Raw genomic sequence first — 23,409 nt, forward strand, 5'->3', positions numbered from 1 at the left:
CATGTCGGTCGATAAAAGTCGGCATGAAGAAGAGAGCCGGTGCTGCTCGACTGCATTACTGGTGCATAAAAGCTTGGATGTTAATGGATGCAGAATGCAGTGGGTGGGATTGTTTTAGGTTAAGCTCTGACATTGTCTGCATCCAAATGGTCTAATATTGAAATACCATTACCTTACGCCCCTGAAATGTAGACAAGAGAGTTTGGCTTTATTAGATCTAGCACAAACACAGGTCCTGATTTGCCATTTTGCCTTGATGTTGTGAGGTATTTAACAAGAATAACGCCTACCTAACGCGTCTATTAGCCGTTGTCAATCACATTCTGATGAAAATGCTATTTTATTTTTATGGTTAAATTATGCAGTGTTTAAATAAAAACTATGAACATAAGCATCATTAAAATATCACAGGCGGCACAGTGGCTCGCCTCACAGCAAGAAGGTCCTGGGTTCGAACCCCAGGCGGGGCGGTCCGGGTCCTTTCTGTGTGGAGTTTGCATTTGGATCATGTGGATCATTCTCAGCACTGCAGTGACACTGACATGGTGGTGGTGTGTTAGTGTGTGTTGTGCTGGTATGAGTGGATCAGACACAGCAGCACTGCTGGAGTTTTTAAACACCTCACTGTCACTGCTGGACTGAGAATAGTCCACCAACCAAAAATATCCAGCCAACAGCGCCCTGTGGGCAGCATCCTGTGACCACTGATGAAGGTCTAGAAGATGACCGACTCAAACAACAGCAATAGATGAGCGATCGTCTCTGACTTTACATCTACAAGGTGGACCAACTAGGTAGGAGTGTCTAATAGAGTGGACAGTGGGTGGATACGGTATTTAAAAACTTCAGCAGCGTCGCTGTGTCTGATCCACTCATACCAGCACAACACACACTAACACACCACCACCATGTCAGTGTCACTGCAGTGCTGAGAATGATCCACCACCTAAGTAATACCTGCTCTGTGGTGGTCCTGTGGGGGTCCTGACCATTAAAGAACAGGGTGAAAGCAGATAGACTACAGTCAGTAATTGTAGAACTACAAAGTGCTTCTATATGGTAAGTGGAGCTGATAACATGGACAGTGAGTGTAGAAACAAGGAGGTGGTTTTAATGATGGCTGATCAGTGTATATATAGTGGATATAGGAGAATATAGGATTCTGAACTCCTCAAGTTGGAATCTCAGCCCTTCTAAGTCTGCTGGGTGGGAAAAGACCAGACTAAAAAGTGGGTGGGGTCTTTGACACTGTGTAAGGACCCTGGTTAGTAGCCCGGGGTTCCTGTACAGAAGTGGAGGAACATGGAGATCAGAGAGTGACTCTCCATGAGCGAGACCGGCCTCATGCTTGAATCTGATGAAGTACAGACGAATAAGAAGGGGTCGGTGGACCATGCACATGTCGGAGGGATCGTGAGTCAAGCAAATATACCCTCCTCGGACATGATCAGGGTCCCCAGCAGTGGTAGACTCAGAAAAAGGAAGAAAATCATAATAATAATGGCAAAAATCCCTAATATTTTTAGCACTGAAAAAGGTCATCTATAGATACATGCTGTACTCTTACAAGTGTTTAAATCTTTTTATTTATTCTGTATTATTACACTAATACACTGTAATATAAAGCATCGCTTACACGTAATTTAATCTGGGTTGTTGTTGCACCGTTTTTCTTGTCGTGAAGCCGCCCTGCAGTGGAGTTTTGCTTTAAATAGCTGAGCTCTGTCAAGCGTCTGTGCGCAGCCTCCACACACACACACACACACACACACACACACACTAGCTCCCATCCATCCTCTCATCCTACACAAGGGTGGCAGGGTTGAGCTAGACCTAGGACAGCTGGGTGTTTCCTCATACAGGAGAGTGGGCAGCCATGCGTTTCAGCAGCCTGAGACGCTGACAGGCGGCTCTTAACAGCACACGTGTGCACACATGTACCGCTACCATCTCTCGCTAGAAATTAGCATGCTAAAAATGTCTGATGATGGAATTTAGTGAACAAAAAAGCAGGAAGCTGGAGTGACTAAGCTTAACCCTTTAATGGTTAATCGTTAAACTGGGCCAGTTGCAACCTATTGGTTAAGGTACTGGACTAGTAATCTAAGAGTTGCTGGTTCAAGCCCCACTACTGCCAGGTTGCCACTGTTGGACCCTTGAGCAAGGCCCTTAACCCTCAATTGCTTAGACAGTATACTGTTACAAGTGCACACAGTATTTTTTGAGTAATGAGCCTCTACCAAACAGTTGAGATGATCACAAACATGATGCAGCTTTCATGGATGATTATTCAGTTGCAGCTTCAAGTTGACATAAAGGTTAGAAAAGCTGCTTCCTTAAAACCACAGCGTCAGCTATCAATATTTTTAGTTTAACACACGTCAAACAAGCAGTAGATATGACCCAAACAGGATTATAAATACAGCTTATTTTTACTCAAAGTAAGACCAACCAAATGGCTGAGCAGACCATTAAAGGGTTAAGTCTTGAACTGAGCTCTTATTGTGATAGACAATCAGGAAACGATCATTAAATCCGACAAAAATGAACTATTTGTAGCTCAAGGATGCCAGATCCTCCCTGTGTGTCGTCAGCCTCGCCCCGCAGTTTGTCAACCTGATGTTCGGGCTTTTACAGGGAGCTCCGGGGGGGTCACTATCGCTCTCGTGGTGGGAGCATAAATATTATCGCGATCTATTCCTTCTCTGTGGGTGACAGGATCAGACAGATGGAGTCTATTAGTACGGGAGTGTAATAGTAATACTGTGTAAACTCTATTCTATCATGGACAATGTCAGTCCTGCATACAGTGATCATTAAACAGAGGAGCATGTTTAGTGACGGGCTGCTGTCACAGAGCTGCTCCACGGACAGGCTTAGAAGGTCCTTCGTACCCCACCAGGCAGGGACGGCTGGCTGTAGATAAAGACTGAGGGTCCTAACGTAGCCATGTGTGTACGTACTTGTATGCACATGCATGTGCATATGTAAATACATGTGTATGTATTTGCATGTGTGTATGTGTGTATATGTATGTACAGGTATATATACTATATACTACATAATGAGGCTATATTGGCCTATTTTACTATTTTATAATTTAATAACTTAATTACTATTCAATCTAATGTTTTACTGAAACTATACCTCATGCATAGTCATTACAGTTACCAGTTATCCATTCAGTTCTAGTTTTTTCTGTTTGCTTGTGTTTTGCACTGTACTGTTAATTATTTGTTGTATTATGCTACTGGGGCTTTAATTTCCTTCGGGATCAATAAAGTATCTATCTATCTATCTATCTATCTATCTATCTATCTATCTATCTATCTATCTATCTATCTATCTATCTATCTATCCATCCATCCATCCATCCATCCATCCATCCATCCATCCATCCATCCATCCATCCATCCATCTATCTATCTGGCTTTACGGACTGTCAACATTCACAGTCCGTATAATCGCATTTATGAAAGATGTTAGGCTAGGGTGACCATACGTCCTCTTTTGGCCGGTCTTTTTTGGACCTAAAAATGCATCCGGGATCTCTAAATCACCAAATATGTCCAGGATTCGGCCTTTGTAGTCTGCATGCGCTATTGTGTGTTTTTGCACTGATTTTGCTTTTCCTTTTAGGTCCAGTCATCTTGCACTTCTCTTAAAAATGCCCAAACACAAACGTAAATTTACAGACGAATTACAGAAATAAATTCTGTGTTTTCGTCTTGGTCGGGATCCTTGGGATGCAGAATGCACGACCTGTGAAGTGTCCAATAAAGGTGCCAGTTCAGCAAAGGAGAGATTTTGTCTGGTATAAAGTTACTGCTGCAGAGGGAGTTTTTGCATTTCACGCCACAGTGTTTGTTTATTTATTAGGATTTTAACATCATGTTTTACACTTTGTTTATATTCATGACAGGAACGATAGTCACTCATTACACAAGATTCATCAGTTCACAAGTTTAATGTCAAACACAGTCATGGACAATTTTGTATCTCCAATTCATTTCATTGCAAGTCTTTGGACTGTGGGAGGAAACCGGAGCACCCAGAGGAAACCGGAGCACCCAGAGGAAACCGACGCAGACACAAGGAGAACATGCAAACTCCACACAGAAAGGACCTGGACCTGTGAGGTGACAGTGCTACCCACTTAGCCACCATGCTGCCCTCACACCACAAAGCATCACAACAGCTACAGATCGATGGACTGCACGTTCAATAAAGGTGGCAGTTCAGCAAGACACAAACGTGCAGCTAAAGGAGAGAGTTCGTCAGGTAAATACAGAGTAACACAGAAGATGATGTTACTGCTGCAGAGGGAGTTTTTGCATTTCACACCACAAAGCATCAGAACAGCTACTGATCGATGGTCTGCAGCACGTCTGCCTTGTTAAAACGTCTCTCCCTGATTCTGAAACAGCGCGGACATTTCCATATGCACGTGCTAAGATTGAGGTTATTGTCAACGCCGTGATAGTGCCACCGTCTGGTGAAATAGCTCCACTGATTTCATTAATTAAAAGGACGTATGATTGTTGTGATGGTTCAAGTAGTTAAAGAGACGCACATAATTTATTGGTACCTGCGCATTTAAGCGGCAACCATTGACATCGTAGTCATGACAACTAACTTTGACTTTTGCTAAGATGCCGTGTCACTTTTATGTTTTAGCTGCAAAAGAACGCGGGGTAACGTCAGTAGCGTAAACAGTAATAAATAGAAGTGAATTCTCCTGCAATCCAATACAGAAGCGTCGTGTGTGAGTAGTAGACGTTTATATTCTCAGTTGTTTGTAAATGTTTAGCGAGTATGTTACAGCGTTACAGTTACGAATTTACCATCATTCCGTGGTTAAATACGGTTGTTACTGTTACTATAGCAATTAGTATATTTACAAAAAATGCTAACTCGTTAGCGCTATTTTACGTTTGGTTAAATTTCATGTTGTACTAGATGTAACACTTAACTACAGCTGTGTGTGCTGTATTAAGTTCTTTATTGTTTTTATTGTTTGTATTTTGTAGTTTTACTCCGTTCTGATGCACACAGTGTATCACACAGCTGGGAAGCAAATTAAACCAACGTAACTGTATTCTGGAGGGAGTCGTCTGTCTGTCTGTCTGTCTGTCTGTCTAGCTGAGAAAGGGGAAAAAACTCTTAGCGAGGGCAGAACAATCATCTTAAAACACACTGTAAAATCCTACATAAACTGCATGCATCTCCCACAATGCATGCCGATCTTGTGACCTGCAAAGTGATCCCATCCCGCCACTAGCTGATGTTGAGAAATATTTACAGATAATCCCAAAATGTACAAGAAGAGAAAATTGAAGCAGAAGGAGGAAATTTAATGAAAGACGTGTAACAAGTTTGTGCTTCAAGAAGAGAAACCGCTACGTCTCTTGTGTTATGAGGCCGTGTCTGTGGTAAAGGAGGACAATATAAATGTAGATTTATGTTATATATATACAGTATAAATTTAGCAGAATTTAGCTTCCAAGAAAAACAACAAATTGTCCAAGACTTAAAAGGCAGAGAGCAATCACAGCAGGATACGTTACAACCGACCCTTTGAAGGCCACTATAATGCAGATGTGGCCCTGGATGAAAATAAGTTTGACTCCCCTGGTTTAAAGACTAGCTGTTTATTTATTAAATGTTTAATAATATAGTTGCATTATTGATGCACCCCTTACTCCCAACCCCCACCCATTTACCCCATGCTGCCATCGAACCACAAGTGTCCTCTTTTTTGAAAACCAAAGTATGTTCACTCTAGTTAGGCCTAATTCCAGTATTGGTCAGAATGACGTGTTCTAATAATGAGCCACAGTCAGTGGTTGAGCTCCGTGGTTGAGGAACGCTCTCTATTTCCCTTCCCCCTCCTGAAGACTCACTTGTGTTTTAGCATAGCTCTCTCTCTATATATTATCTCTGTCAATCCGTTCAATTCAAACAGTCACATGACGTTGTGCAATCAATGGTGCTTTAAAGAAGGGAAACGTATACGACCACTTCACCCCCCCATCCCCATCAACCCCCGTCTCCATCTCTCCCAGTGTCTCATGATACTTTAAAATCAATAAGGCCATCCCAAAGGAAGGCATATATGGCCAATTTCCGCTTCTCCTCCTCTATCCCGATGCCTGATGCCGTCCCTCTGGCATTTTCTTCTCCCTCCGTCTCTCAGTCGATCTCCTGTAGTGGCAGCTAATCAGATCCACGCTGTGCCCAGGCACCGAAGGCGGAGAGGCATTTCTATAGGGCGGGGTTGCGTCTCCGGCTCGCCGCTTTGCCGGGAACGAAGCCTTGCTTTCTTTTTTAGGCTGAACGTTTTGAGCCAAACCAAGCAAACCAGACTTGCTAAGACTGACAGTGGTAGCCTAGTGGGTAGAACTTTGGGCTATCAACGGAAAGGTTGAGGGTTTGAATCTCAGCTCTGCCATGCAGCCACTATTGGGCCCTTGAGCAAGACCCTTAACTCTGTCTGCTCCAGAGACGCCATACGATGGCCGAGTCTCTCTGAAAACCCAGTGATCCCTCTACATAGACACATTTTACATCATCCTACACTCCCGAGAAGAGGGCATGTCTAAATTCTTAGATCCCTTAAAATTTTTATTGATGTTTAATTTGTATAAAGGTGCACGAGTGTCGTTTATTTGTAAATTCAGGCTCATCAGGGACAGTTTAAGTGTTTTTGGTACACAGAGGGAGACGTTAGCTGGCGTGCTAGCGGGTTGTGCCACCTCAGACCATCAGTTTGAATCTCCTGAGGCTAACTGTGTTAGCTTAGTTAAAGTTAAAACTGTGGTGTGTTTAAGTAGTGCGTCTAAATAATCTGCCTTATGAGTTCCATGTCTTATTAGAATCCTCTCTACTGAGGCAGCTGATCAGGTAGGCAGTAAGCAGCAGGGCCCCAATGTATTTTTGTGCAGTAAGGACAGCTAAGTTAGCACTACGTATACAGACACATACGACACCCACGTACGTATTGGAAATGCATGTTCGTATACAATGACAGGCGTAATTACAGAGATTGTCCGACACCCACACATCAGGACAAAAGACAGGAAAACGCATCCACAATCAGGGACAGACATGAGGCGCAACCACGCCCACCTACTCGTCCATCAAGTCTCCTGTCATGTTTGCCCGGCGTCTCAGATAAAATCAAGTCAAATCAAGATAAAATCAAGATAAAATGTAAGTCGCTCTGGATAAGAGCGTCTGCTAAATGCTGAAAATGTAAAATGTAAATGTAAACAAGAACAAACATGTACAAACAAGACAAGAACATACACTGTCACATACAGGTATAATGTAACAAAGTAATAATACTCTCTTAATAATACTTCATTACAGTATTTTTTGGAGTATCTGTACTTGGGTTTTTAAAGTTTTACTCCTATTTTCTGTATGCAAATTTGTTACTCATTATTACAAAATAAAATGGCAAGAAATTCGGTAGCTAAATGATGTAAGATGTGTGACAGACTGAGAGCAGGTTTAGCGAATCTGCGCTGTAAGTTAGATCAGTGGTTAAGCACATTAATGCGCAAGTGCAAACAAGTTCTCTAAAAGCACTTTGAGTTCGCCATCCAACCTCAAGTAACACACTGACGTATGTTAAGAATGATTAACAATAAAGCTGCAGCATCGTAGTTTTTAAATTTCTAATAATTAGTATTAAGATTGTTCAGAACAAAGCTAACAGTTTCGCTTACATTCGAATCAGTTGGAATTAATTTAGTGCAAAACTCTAGAAGACATGTCCATAATCTTGAAACATTCACCTGCCGATTTCTTCAGGTAACTTCTGAGTTACATGGTGGAGGAAACATTCATGGTGTTTAGGAAAATGCATATATATATTTTCTTTTATGCTTTTTCTCCCCTTTTTAGCGCGTCCAATTTCCCTATTGCGTCATGCTTCCTCTCCACCAATGCCGATCCCCGCTCTGATTGAGGAGAACAAATCTAACCCACGCCCCCTCCGACACGTGTGCAGCAGCCGTATGCATCTTGTCACCTACACTTTGACGAGTGCAGTGCAGCTCAGCGTTGTGTACGGAGAGACACACCCTGAGAGCACTCTTTTCCAGTCTCTATGCAGGCGCCATCAATCAGCCAGCAGAGGTCGTAATTGCACCAGTCATGGGAGAGAGACCCCATCCGGCTTAGTCCTGCCCAAATATGAACAATAGGCCAATCGTTGTTCATGTGGCCGCTCAGCCTTAGCCGGCAGGCAGAGCCGAGATTCGATACGATGTATTTGAGATCCCAGCTCTGGTTCCAGCATGTGTTTTTACTGCTGCGCCACCTGAGCGGCCTAAACTCTCTTAAGTTTTGCTTCAAATTCAGTGGGAAAAGGTTATTGAGATATATCGATGACTTAAATGTACTTACACGTGTACACTACAATGGTAAAATACACATATATAAGAAAAAGTTAATAAAATATATCCATATAAGAAGTAAATAAACATAGGTATTACAGTATATACAGTACAGCTATTGCACATAAAACACCAGTATAATTTTTTATAAACGTTTGAAAGAACTTAAATACTTGAAAAGCACTTCAGTACTTGTTATTACAATGTTGTTGAAGTAGTGGGGTGTCTGGTTTATTTAGAAATCAGATTAATTAAATCATTTATTTATTCATTTTAGTAATTTCCCTTCAACCACTTTGCAAACACCCCTTCTCGGGGCACCAAAATTTGCAAAGCACCACCCAGTCACACCTTCACACAATCAGTCATATAATGGGAAAAAATTTGGGCAGCCAATTAACCCTACACACATTTTTGGGCATATTTAGAACAGACAATGACTGAAAGTGAGGATCAAACGTTGTTGCTTTGTAGCGTCCACTTTACCAGTTGTGCTACAATTGCACCCCTCTTGCAATTATATTATTGGATTCATTTATTCATTGTTGGTTTTACCTCTGATTTATTCTATTCAGGGTCGCGGTTGGTTCAATTCACCAGGCGAAGGGCAGGAAACACCCCGGACAGGTCACCAATCCATCACAGGGCAAACACACACACACACACACACACCTAGGGAGACTTTTAGTATCTTCATTTAAACTGACTGCATGTCTTTGAACTGTGGGAGGAAACCTGAAGCACCCGGAGGAAACCCACACAGACACAGGGAAACTCCACACAGTAAGGACCCGGACCGCCCCGCCTTGGGATCAAACCCAGGACCTTTTTGCTATGAGTTGACTGAGCCACAGTGCCTAATGCATAGTCATGTAACCATTAAATACATTTTTAAAATATGTATTTATATTTCCTGAATCTTACGTAGGTGCAGCAGTAAAGTATGTTAGCCCACTTATGCTGATATCTGGGGTTCGAATCTCAGTGGTGCTATTGGTATCCAGTATAATAATTTTCAGAGTTCAGGATCAAGCACAGAACACTGCAGCACCAGACTGCCGGTCACACCTCCACCCGAGCGTAAAGGACGGTTTCCATCCAGGACCTACACAGTCAGGAGAAAATGTGCCAGACTCTACACACACCACTTCCCTGTGTGGACGTGTGCAGAATTAACACTACCTGCTGTGGATATGTGTCACCCAGTAGGTGGATTGGCTTGTGTGTGAGTGGGTGTGAATATGTGTGAATAAGTGTGGATACAGGACCCTGTCCAACATGCATTTACAATTCAAATACTACTACTATTAGTGAAAATAATAATATATAATATTACTACTACTACTACTACTACTAATAATAATAATAATAAATAACAGCAACAACAACAAAACAACAATAATAATAATGATAATAATAATATATACAAATACTGGTAATACTGATAATAATAATCAAATATAACAATATTACTACTACTACCAATAATAATAAAATAAATAACACCAACAACAACAATAATGTTAATAATAATAATAAGTGTATCCAGTGTAAGTACATAATAATAATTAGACATTAGATAATAATAATAATACACATTTATATTATTATTATTATTATTATTATTATTATAAATTACAATATTACTACTACTACTAATTATTATTATTAAATAACACCAACAACAAAAATAATAATAATAATAATAATAATAATAATAGTAATAATAATAACAATAATGTTTAAATTACTACTACTCCTACTACTACTACTAATAATAATAAAATAAATAACAGCAACAACAACAATAATGTTAATAATAATAATTAAGTGTATTCAGTGTAAGTACATAATAATAATTAGACATTAGATAATAATAATACACATTATTATTATTATTATAAATTACAATATTACTTCTATTACTACTACTACTAATAATAATAATTATTATTATTAAATAACAACAGCAACAACAATAATAATAAAAATAGTCAAGTGTATCTAGTATAATTAAAAAATTATAATATTCATGTTAAAATAATAATAATAATAATAATAATAATAATAAATAACACCAACCACAAAAATAACAATAATAATAACAATAATGATAATAATAATAATAATAATATTTAAATTACTATTACTCCTACTAATAATAATAATAATAACAAAATAAATAACAGCAACAACGAAAACAACAATAATGTTAATAATAATAATAATATATAAAATTACTACTATTAATAACAATAAAATAAATAACAGCAACAACAAAAATAATGTTAATAATAATAATCAAATGTATACAGTGTACGTTCATAATAATAATAGACATTATTATTATTATTATTATTATAAATTACAATATTACTTCTATTACTACTAATAATGATTATTATCATTATTAATAAATAACAACAGCAACAACAACAATAATAATGAAAATAGTCAAGTGTATCCAGTATAATTAAATAATAATAATGTTCATAATAGAATAATAATAATAGTACTACTAATAAAATAAAATGTATAATAATAAGTATAGTCAGGTGTACCCAGTATTGTAATAATAATAATAATAATAATAAAATAATAATAATAAAATAATAATAATAATAATACATTAATAATAGTCAAGTGTATCCAGTACTGGTCCACCACCCTTTCACAATTACTGAAGCTAAATACATGAATGAACATCTAACTAAATGAATGAATGAAAAAAAATCAATAAATAAAGCTGAAATTTAATCAAACATGAACTAAAAGCGTTTAACCGAGTGAGAGGGCGTATAATAATGAAGCTTCATGTGTGACTTCATTTTTACTGAGATTTAGATGGTAAATGACGGTAAATAACTGCAGCGTAAGCAATTATTCATTTCTAAAGCTGATATTATGATAAAATTGCTTTCATTGCTGCGTCTTATGTTTCTGAATGTGTGATTGTGCAGTCACGCTCGGCGCGTCTGCAGCCCCCATACACGCACTCGTTCAGCTCACACACTGCTTCAGCGGCTCACACACCGTGCATGGCGTCGTACGTACAGTAACACGACTCTCACCCTAATGACTAACGCTAATCTTTACATCTCAGACCAATAACGCCGTCTGAACCGGCCTTCGGTGCAAAGGCATCCCCCCTCTCTCCTCACCTCGTTTTTTTTCCTCTCCTTCCTTGAATCTCAATGAAGGCGAATCGCGAGCTCCAATCAGGAAGCAGGAAGTGGACCAGACCACTGGGAAAGCGTGGGGGGGGGCAGCTCTAAAGGTATAGCGGCTCGGATTCCCGATCCGCTCTTCTCCGTCCCCCTCCGATCGACTCTCTCCAGTGGGTGGTACAACCTGGCAGATTACAAAACAGCCGGCCCATGTGCATCGCCGCTCTCTGTGCCAGGGCGACGGTACCGAGCGAAGCGGCACTCCTGATGAGCGAAGAGGCAGGAAGAGAGAAAGAGCCAGTGGGCATCGATCTACAAACCTGTCTGCTGAGAGCTTTCGGGTAAGTGCAAGGAGCATGCACACACGTATATACACATATAGATCTATACATTCAGAGCTTATATATATATATACATATATATATATATATATATATATATATATATATATATATATATATATATATATATATATCCTTATATCTCATCATGCATGATGCTCATGGACCATTTCTGGAAGACAAGTCTCAGAACTCAGAACACGTTATATAGTATATTTATGTACATTTATTACCTTTTCATGCATATTATTATTATTAACATATAAACCTGTCATGCACAGCAAATAATGAACAGCACTGTCAGTCAAAAAGACAATATTATCAATCCTGAAACTCATTCTGGGGTATTTAAATGCACTTTTTAAGCGTGTTAATGTTTGGAAGACGTTCAGGAATGGTTTAGAATTTATAGAAATGCTGAACGTATCTTTATGCAAGCAGACAAAGACTCTGCAAGCCAACACAGCGCCAACACAGCACCGAGAGCTGAGATTATTGTACTCGCACAAATACTAATCACCAACATATACACTCTTGCAGATTCAGATCGACGCTGACATATTCAGATCTTTATAATATATCTGAGCTGTCCTTGTGTTTCGAAATGGATTTTTTTATACATTAACAGAACTGACAGGTTATTGATACGAAGGCCTCGCACGCTTCAGCGTGTCATTAAATCCGGGGTGTTTATTTATTTGTGATAACTGGAAGGATGTGAGGAATGCAAGTGTGATTTGTCAGTAGATCTGAGGTCAGGTGTGATAAAGCCTTACGTCTAAAGTTCCACATTAGGGGTGGAAAAGCGGATCGATACGTGGACGCTCGGTGCGCTCATCAGTCAGATTCTAATTCGGTTAAACGTCTGGTGAGATGGAAATTTCTCCCACGTTATTCCAGGTTGAAATGATATAAAATACAGCATTCAGACCTAATGCTGAGGAGAAATAGTATAGCAGACTTGGAATGATGCTGGAATCTACATGATTTAACATCTTTGGTTGTTCATAGGGACTAGAACATTCTCAAGTCAGGGTAAAGATGCTGGGTGGAGTGTGTCTGAGGTCAGGAGGTCTGTAGTATATTTTAAATATCTGATCTGGTTTGATTCATACACCTGATTAAATATGATATCCTTTCTTCATATCAATTATTAACACATATGTTACAGTAATGCATGGATAACCGCGTGTACATGCACGTGTGTGTGTGTGTGTGTTTATAAGCATACGTGCATTAAAGTGTTAAAGGGTTCGACAACATGGTAAACCATAAAGAGTGGACAGTAGTGTTCTATGTATTATTAACTTTATCCATGTCTGTACCTAAATATTCATCACTGCTATGCCAATAGAGCCAAACAAATAAAAATAAATCTGCTACAACTGCACGTCCTGACAGAGAAACATTTCGTAAATTAAATAAAAAATGGTTCAGTATTTAATTGTTTTTATTATAACTATTTTATTATAGTATTATAGTAGTGTACTATTATTATTGTTCTTTTGTTATTATTATTATCATTAGTAGTAGTAGTTTTATATTATTATTATTATTATTATTATTATTATTATTATTATTATTATTATTATTATTTTCATTGTCATTAGTAGTAGTAGTTTTATATTATTAATATTATGATTACTATTATTTTTTTTTATTTTTTTTTTATTATTGTTATTATTGTTTGTTTTATTGTCATTAGTAGTAGTATATTTATATTATTATTATAATTACTATTATTATTTTTATCATTGTTGTTGTTATTATTATTTTTATTGTCATTAGTAGTAGTAGTTTTATATTATTATTATAATTACTATTATTATTATCAGTAGTAGTAGTATTAGTAGTATATTCTTCTTCTTCTTCTTCTTATTGTTGTTATTATTATTTTTATTGTCATTAGTAGTAGTAGTTTTATATTATTATTATCAGTAGTATTAGTAGTATATTCTTCTTTTTATTATTAATTTTATTATTATTATCGTTACAAGTAGTAGTATTATATTATTATCATTGTTATTTCTATTAGAAGTAGTAGAAATAGTAGCATTATATTATTATTTTATTGTTATTAAAGAAAATTTTAGAAAGAAACAGTCAATTAATTTGCTGTATTTTAAATGTGATTTTTTAAATTAGAATTAGAATTTGGCTTTAATGACAGTAAGAATCTTTAATATAAACATAAAAATATGAATCCACACATTTCTTTTATTTTAAGTACCCACTTCAACCTGGTCAGTTTTGAGAAAGGTTCCTGGACGTCGGAGGGCAACACACACTCACATATCACATATATACACGATACTTACACCAAGTGCTACTTAAGCATAGCCAATTCTCCTTTTGCATGTTTGTGGGTGGTGGCTTGTTGAAACACCGAACCCGGGTCTCTGGAAGCTGTGTGGCACTCATGCTCTGTTTCTTTAACTCAAACGATTCCACTAATTTCGTTTATTGTGTATTTTAAAGGACATAAGGCGTGGTCACTGGCTCAGTGAGGTTTGCTCTGGTGTTCTGGGTGTAGATCTCTGGACCGCTAGAGGGTGGATTAGGGTCCACTTGGGTTCCAGGGCCGCACACTCTACACAGTACTAGATCTACTACTAGTCCGTGATTTACTGCAACCCAGGCAACACAAACGATGCATCAAAATGAAAAACAAAAGGGAAAATAATTCATTCATAAAATTGGTGGCAATCTGAATATAATAAATATAAGTATAAATTAAATAGAATACATTTATATACAGTGGTACAAATAGCTCACTGTCAGGACTCGATAGCATTTACTGATGCTTAACACTCTAACACTCAGGCTATAAATGGAATCTGTAAATGTTACACACACACACACACACACACACACACTGATCATACAGAACCCGTTCAAGCATTTCCAATCCCGTCTTTCGATCTGTCCATGGTTTCATTTCCACTCACCTGGGCGTGGCGACGCGTACATCCGAACGTCGGCCGACCGCTATGCGTTTAACCTCGTATTCACCTCGAAGTGCTGCGGCTATAAAACGTCGTTCAGCGTTTATGGCTTATTGAACTGCATTACTAACATAGGATAGCAAATATATTCACTGCCAACTTTCACTGATTTATATTGGTATAATATTAACCATTTTTCCATTACGCATTTATCAGTATTGATTTGTTAATTAGCTGTTACAGTTGTTTCTGCACCGATAATCTATTACACCCATTAAGTGAATGAAAATAGAGAGCAAGGAAAGCCTCAGTAGTATTTAACATGTGTATTAGTATACACTGTCTCCATATATCTGCTAAATAAACCCTCATTAAATGAATTATTACATTATTTTAATCATCATGAATTAACTGCATGTTAGCTATAATGTACAGATTCCATCAAATGCTAAACAGCACAAGCTTTTCTCCACTCTGGATCACAAAATGGCCGTGGTGGTTGTGGTGCTGGTGCTGCTCTCCATCGCGTGTAATTGACAGGGAGCTCCGGCGTGTGGGTGGATTCGCTCTGTACGTTGTGCTATGCATTCGTACGCAGGCGGAATCAGCAGCGTATGAGCGGGGGTCTCTCCCTAAAAAATCATGCATGAATCGTGCGACAGATTCAGGTTTGGTTTTGTCTTTGTGTGATTTAAAGAGGTTACAACCTGTGAAAATAATGCGCTGGTGTGTGTGGAAATGCACATTGTGTGTGTGTGGAGCATGTGGGGTAAACGTGTACAGTATGTGCACCAGTGTGTGGCTTAATATCACACAGACAATGAACAGAGCTTATAAAATGAACATACACCGATCAGCCATAACATTAAAACCACCTCCTTGTTTCTACACTCACTGTCCATTTTATCAGCTCCACTTACCATATAGGAGCACTTTGTGGTTCTACAATTACTGACTGTAGTCCATCTGTTTCTCTGCATACTTTTTTAACCTGCTTTCACCCTGTTCTTCAATGGTTAGGACCCCCACAGGACCACCACAGAGCAGGTATTATTTAGGTGGTGGATGATTCTCAGCACTGCAGTGACACTGACATGGTGGTGGTGTGTTAGTGTGTGTTGTGCTGGTATGAGTGGATCAGACACAGCAGCGCTGCTGGAATTTTTAAATACCGTAGTAGTTTTGTAGTGTTGGGTGGCGCAGTGGGTAGCGTTCCCGCCTCACAGCAGGAAGGGCATGGGTTCGATTCTGTGTGGAGCTGTGTGGGTTTTTTCCGGGTGCTCCGGTTTTCTCCCATAAGTCTAAAGACATGCAGCCAGGCTAATTAAAGCTACTAGAAATTGCTCTAAGTGTGTGTTCACCCTTTGATGGACTGGTGACCTGTCTGGGGTGTTTCCTGCCTTTCGCCCAGTGAATCAGACCCACCACGACCCTGACCAGGAGCGGTGGTAATACAAATAATAAATGAATACAAGCTTGTGGCAATGGAAAGCTTAAACTGAAAGTGTTTTGGAGAAAGAAGAAGCTTTTTTATGACAGAATAATTTCACAAACTATTGGGACAGTGGTAACCTGGTGTGTAGAGCTTTTGGGATGGCAATCGAAAGGTTGTGGGTTGGAATCCCAACAACTGTTGGGCCCTTGAGCAAGGCCCCTAACACTCTCAGTTTCAGGGGTGCCATAGCTCCACATGGCTCCACCCTACAATGGCTGACCCTGCGCTCTGACCCCAGCTTCCAAACAAGCTGGGATATGCAGAAAACGAAATTCATTGTACTGTACACGTTCATTCATTCATTCTCTGTTTTATCACTGTTGTATCCTATCAGGGTCACGTCGGTACAATCCACTGGGCGAAAAGTGGGAAAGACCCGGGAAGGGTCGCAAGTCCATCACAGGGCAAACACACACACACACACACACACACACACACACTTTTACTCACATATAGGGCAATTTTACAATCTACAGTTAACCTGACTGCATGTCTTTGTACTGTGGGAGGAAATTAAAGAAAGACACACGAGAACATGCAAACTCCAATCAGAAAGGTCCCAGAATGCTCCACCTGGGAATCGAACCCAGAACCTTCTTGCTGTGAGGCTATAATGCTACCCACTGTACCGCTCATACTGTACATGTGTTCTATTCTGTTCTACACACACATCCCTGACAGCTTTGTGCAAAATATAGCTTTAAATTTAGCTTTGCACGATATTTACTATTTCCAGAGATATTGAACTTATTTTAGGTAATTTTAGGAGCTTATTTTTGCCAACTATTTTTCTTCTTTCTTGAAGGAAACCAAATTATCTTGCTGTAGAATTACACAATTAAACTTTATAAGTTAACTCAAAGCAGAGATGTTCACAAGTCACAAAATACGATTTCGAGTCAAGTTACGAGTCTTTAGGCTAGAGTCCGAGTCAAGTCACGAGTCTTTAGGCTAGAGTCCGAGTCAAGTCACAAGTCTTTAGGTTAGAATCTGAGTCAAGTCACGAGTCTTTAGGCTAGAGTCCGAGTCAAGTCACAAGTCTTTAGGTTAGAATCCGAGTCAAGTCACGAGTCTTTAGGCTAGAGTCCGAGTCAAGTCACGAGTCTTTAGACTAGAGTCCGAGTCAAGTCACAAGTCTTTAGGTTAGAATCCGAGTCAAGTCACGAGTCTTTAGGCTAGAGTCCGAGTCAAGTCACAAGTCTTTAGGTTAGAATCCGAGTCAAGTCACGAGTCTTTAGGCCAGAATCCGAGTCAAGTTACGAGTCTTTAGGCTAGAGTCCAAGTCAAGTCATGAGTCTTTAGGCTAGAGTCCAAGTCAAGTCATGAGTCTTTAGGCTAGAGTCCAAGTCAAGTCACGAGTCTTTAGAACTCGTTAGAAAGCCGATCAAGCGTTTCATTGACTCGTCATCTGTGTGATGCAAACTGAATAAAAGGAAATAACAGCATTTCTTACTAACAATTACAATCAGAAGCTCTGATTGGTTCAGACAGCGCTCTTTCAACCATTAGCGCCAATGCTGTAGGAGCATTCCATTTACCCCAGCTGTTCCAGTGAAGTGCACTACGTAGGGTATTCCACCATTTTAAGTGAGATTCCAAAGGTAGGGAGCGACGCTTCATCACTACGCCGGAAGCTGTAACATTTACCCATTGCGTGCGTTGCAGGTTAAAACGGCTGGAGCGTTATTAGAGAGCAGAAAATGGCACGATCAGAATATAATTATATAATTGTCACACGTAACTAATGTTCTAATACTTCGTTCTAATACTAATACTTCGTGTCTGAAGTCGCTGTGTGTGCAACTTACATGCAAGTCTGTCCCCACCTCTGACTTAAAGTAAGTAAAATGTTTATTAATGGAGCGCCACGGTGGCTCGGTGGGTAGCACTGTCGCCTCACAGCAAGAAGGTCCTGGGTTCGATTCTCTGGAGGAGCGGTATGGGTCCTTTCTGTGTGGAGTTTACATGTTCTCCCAGTGTCTGTGTGGGTTTCCTCCGAGCGCACCAGTTTCCTCCCACAGTCCAAAAACATGCAGTCAGGTTAATTGGAGATAAGAAATTGTCCTAAATGTGTGTGGGTGTGTGTTCATTCTGTGATGGACTGGAGACCTGTTCTGGGTGTTTTTCTACCTTTAGCCCAGTGAATTGTACCCACCGCAACCCAGACCAGAATAAAGTGGTGGTAAAACAGACAATAAATGAATGAATTCGTTACATATGGATTAAATAATCATCACTGTTGAATAATGTCATAATAAACATGTTTGCTATTTATTTTTATTCATGATTTTTAAGATTTTTTGCAGTGTATAAAAAATACTATTATTATTATTATTATTGATTTATTTTATGTTATATATTAGTAGATGTATAACTATTATAATTTTTTATCATATTTATTCTAATATTTTCTATCTATACAAGCAAACAAGCAAAACAAAAAAATGTTACTTTATTAGCAAATGGTATCATATATCAGTCAATTAAAGTATTATTATTATTTTTATTTATTGCATCCCAGATTATAAAAAAAACTGCTTATATTTCATACTGGCACATAATAGCACAGATACATTTACATTTTCTGCATTTAGCAGACGCTCTTATCTAGAGCGACTTACAGAAGTGCTTCCATAGTGAACATTACATTTCTCAAGTTTTAGTAAACAACAATCGAAGAACACAAATCTGCTGATACCAAAGTAGGTTTTTTTTGTTTGTTTTTTGTTTTTTTTGGAAATGGAAAAAAATGTTAGTACATAAGTACAAGTCAGCTTAAGTGCTCAGTAAAAAGGTGTGTTTTTAATCGTTTTTTAAAGACAGCAAGAGACTCCAAACAAACAGATACCAAACAAAAGCAGGTTTAACAAAAATGCCCCAATTCAATCCCACATGCCCATAAACACCAGCAACTACAATTAATCTCCTGATTTCAATCTTTTCTCTCGTTCCGACCATCACGTCGTCCTCATGTTCATTTTTCTCATGGATTGGGATCATGTGCTAGAATAAGCGCTACGTTTCCATGTTGGAGCTCCGTCCTCCTCCTCCGCTTCTCTTTTTTATTTTAGCTTCATCTTCTCCAGCCTCTCTGGAATAGAACAGAAAAATCACACACTAGTGCTGTCCACAAAAAATGTGCTACAAGGACGAGGACGGTCGAGTGTTTTTCACATCTATTCTATTGAACCAATCTCATATTTGTCTTTGTGATATTTATTTTTATCTTTATTAATAATTATTATTATATTTAATTATTAATTATTATATAATTGTTGATGGCACACAAGTCAAAATATTATAGAAAACATGCAGTGGTGGCTTAGTGGTTAAGGTACTGGACTAATAATCAGAAGGTTGCTGGTTCAAGACCCAATGTTGCCAATTTGCCACTGTTGGGCCCCTAAACAAGGCCCTTACCCTCAATTGCTTAAACTGTATTTAGATAAAAGCACCTGATAAATGCAATAAATGTAAAAACGATGCAGTTTGGACATCGGTAGTTAATCGGTTAAGGTACGGACTAATAATCAGAAGGTTGCCGGTTCCAGCCCCACCTTCACCAAGTTGCCACTGTTGGGCCCCTGAGCAAGGCCCTTAACCCTCAATTGTTTGAACTGTATTCACTGTAACTCACTTTAGTTAAAAGCGTCTGATAAATGCTGCAATGTAAATGTAAAATGATGCAGTTTGGACAGCAGTAACTCAGTGGTTAAGGTACCGGACTAATAATCAGAAGGTTGCTGGTTCAAGCCCCATCTTCACCACGTTGCCACTGTTGGGCCTCTGAGCAAGGCCCTTAACCCTCAACTGCTTGAACTGTATTCAGTGTAAATATCACAAATAAAAGGGCGGCACGATGGCCCGGTCGGAAGCACTGTCGATTCAGGGCAGTGGTGGCTTAGTGGTTAAGGTACTGGACTAGTAATCATGAGGTTGCTGGTTCAAGCCCCATCCTCACCACGTTGCCACTGTTGGGCCACTGAGCAAGGCCCTTAACCCTCAATTTCTTGAACTGTATTCAGTGTGAGTCACTTTAGGTTAGCATCTTATAAATGCTGCAATGTAAATGTAAAAGCAATGCAGTTTGGACAGCGGTAGCTCAGTGGTTAAGGTATCATGAGGTAAGGTAATCATGAGGTTGCCAGTTCAAGCACCACCTTCACCAATGTGCCACTGTTGGGCCCCTGAGCAAGGCCCTTAACCCTTAATTGCTTGAATTGTATTGTGTAAATTGCTTTAGGTAAAAGTGTCTGATAAATGCTGGTTAAGGTACTGGACTAATAATCATGAGGTTGCCGCTTCAAGGCCCACCTTCACCTGAGCAAGGCCCTTAACTCTCAATTCCTTGAATTGTATTCAGTGATTATTGTAAGTCACTCTGGATAAAAGCATCTGCTAAATGACGCAAATGTAAATGGTTCACAGCAAGAAGGTCCTGGGTTCGATTTCCACGTGGAGCATTTCTGTGTGTATTTTGCATGTTCTCTCTTTGCATGTGTTTCCTTTCACAATACAAAGACATGCAAGTGATTTAAACTGGAGATACAAAATTGATCATGATGGTGTTTGATACTGCACTTAAACTGATGAATCATGGGTAACGTGTAACTACCTGTCCTGTCATGAATGGAACCAAAGTGTGTAACACATGACGTTAAAATCCTAATAAATAAAAAATGAACCCCTTAAATCCAGCAAACATTCAAGCTTCTCCTCCTCATTTGATTTATGAATGGTGAAGTTGATCTATGTTGAAATAGCAGAAGCTCTGTTCCATATAATGGGGCCATTAGGAGTCATTAATAATGCAAACAATGTGTGGGTATGAACGTGTGCGCTGTTCCACCCTCAAGAGGCTCGAGCCCCACGTTTGGCGATGGCCTTCATTTGGGGACAGTGGTAGCCTAGTGGGTAGAGCTTTGGGCTATCAATCAAAGGTTGCCACTGTTGGGCTCTTGAGCAAGGCCCTTAACCCTGTCTGCTCCAGGGGTGCTGTACAATATCTGACCCTACACTCCACACAGAAAGGACCTGGACCGCTAAGCCAGGGATTCGAACCCAGGACCTTCTTGCTCTGAGGCTGTACCGCCCAGCAAAGAGCTGGGATATGCAGAAATACTGTACGTACTGTACACGTATATCTGTATATATGACAAATAAAAACATTCTATTCTATTCCAAACAGTGCAGAGGGTGGACTGGCAAGACACACCCACACATTCACTCATTTATGACATGTAGGGGCAGTTTGGAGTGACCAGACCATGCCCTTCATGTTTCTGTGACATGGAAGGACACTGGAACATGCAGATTTTTTTATAGACAGTGACTAGAGACGAGGCTCAAACCCAGATCCTTAAGATCCATGATACTGTACAGCACCCATTCTACCACCTGCACCACCACGCCCCTCATTTTAAATTTCTGTTTTACCTCTACTTTATCCTGGTCAGGGTCACAGTGGGTCTGAATCAATGGAAGAAAGGCAGGAAACACCCCAGATAAGTCACACACACACACACACACACATAATTTTGCATCTCCAATTAACCTGACTTCATGTCTTTGGACTGTGGGAGGAAACCGGAACACCCTGAGGAAACCCAGACAGACCGCTAAGACAGGGATTCAAACCCAGGACCTTCTTGTTCGAAAGAATAAAGAAAAAAAAACACCCAGGAGCTTAAAGCTGACTTATCTAAAAAATAAGAAACCACCTCCTTGTTTCTACACTCACTGTCCATTTAATCAGCTCCACTTACCATATAAAAGCACTTTGTAGTTCTACAATTACTGACTGTAGTCCATCTGTTTCTCTACATACTTTTTAAGCCCCCTTCCATGCTGTTCTTCAATGGTCAGGACCCCAGGTGGTGGATAATTCTCAGCACTGCAGTGACACTGACATGGTGGTGGTGTGTTAGTGTGTGTTGTGCTGGTATGAGTGGATCAGATACAGCAGCGCTGCTGGAGTTTTTGAACACCTCTCTGTCACTGCTGGACTGAGAATAGTCCACCAACCAAAAATATCCAGCCAACAGCGCCACGTGTGCAGCGTCCTGTGACCACTGATGAAGGTCTAGAAGGGGCGGGGTGGGGCCGGGTGGGGCCGGGTGGGGCCGGGTGGGGCGGGTGGGGTGGGGTCGGGTCGGGTGGGCCGGGTTCGATCCCCGGGTCCTTTTTGTGTGGAGTTTGCTTTTCTGATGCATTTACAATGCGTTATACGATGGCGGTTCTGTAAAATAATGTAATACATCGTGTGTTTAGTATTTAAAAAAAGAAAATATTGACTAGTCACACAAACACACACACACACACACACACACACACAATGATCATGTCAGAGATGATACATACACAGATTCAGGCTCACAGACATCATGTGATTGTAGTAGATCCTCTTTGGTTTCTTTGTGTGAGGACACACTTGCTGCCGTGTGTGTGTGTGGTGTGTTTGTTTGTGTGTGTGTGGTGTGTTTGTTTGTGTGTGTGTGTGGTGTGTGTGTGTGTGTGTGTGTGTGTGTGTAGTGTAGTCTGTTGATCCTGCATATCTCCACATGTACAGTGTGAGCTTTGTGTGGGAGGAGTTAGAGGAGAACAATGATGGGCTCTGGTCTGGTTGCCCATGCGTGTGGGAGAATGTTTGCAGAAGTGTGTGTGAGTGTGTGTGAGCGTGTGTGTGCAGCTCTCTGTATGCTAATGCTAAAGAAAGGTAAGCTCTTCATTCATTGTTCTTTCATTACATGATTGAGAATTAGAAAGCTTTTTGTACGTGTTTGCTTTTTGTTTAAATAAATGATTATTTCACCATCATTTAGTCTGAATGTTGCTCATGTTTGCTTGTGTTTTATGTTAGATTTAATTTATAATATTTAATAAATAAATAATGTAGTACAGTCAGCACAATACTGTAAATACAGCACAATGGGAAATTATGAAATAAATGTTTTATATTTTCATTATTAAACATTGCAACAGTTTATAAATCATCTTTATTGCAGCTTATTACATTATACATTATATTCAGGAAAATAAATTAACAATCTATTATTT

General features: G+C 39.4%; 1 long non-coding RNA gene across 1 annotated transcript in view; it reads left to right on the top strand.

Annotated features, from left to right (window-relative positions):
* Nucleotides 1-11,814: 11,814 nt before the first annotated feature.
* The window catches only part of LOC134310597 (uncharacterized), a 35,831-nt gene continuing 24,236 nt past the window's right edge, over nucleotides 11,815-23,409 (top strand). Inside the window, exon 1 of the long non-coding RNA XR_010011325.1 lies at nucleotides 11,815-11,913. This is a non-coding gene — a long non-coding RNA (uncharacterized LOC134310597). The remainder of the gene's footprint in view (nucleotides 11,914-23,409) is intronic.

Source organism: Trichomycterus rosablanca, chromosome 3 (genome assembly GCF_030014385.1).
Source record: "Trichomycterus rosablanca isolate fTriRos1 chromosome 3, fTriRos1.hap1, whole genome shotgun sequence".
NCBI lineage: Eukaryota > Metazoa > Chordata > Actinopteri > Siluriformes > Trichomycteridae > Trichomycterus > Trichomycterus rosablanca.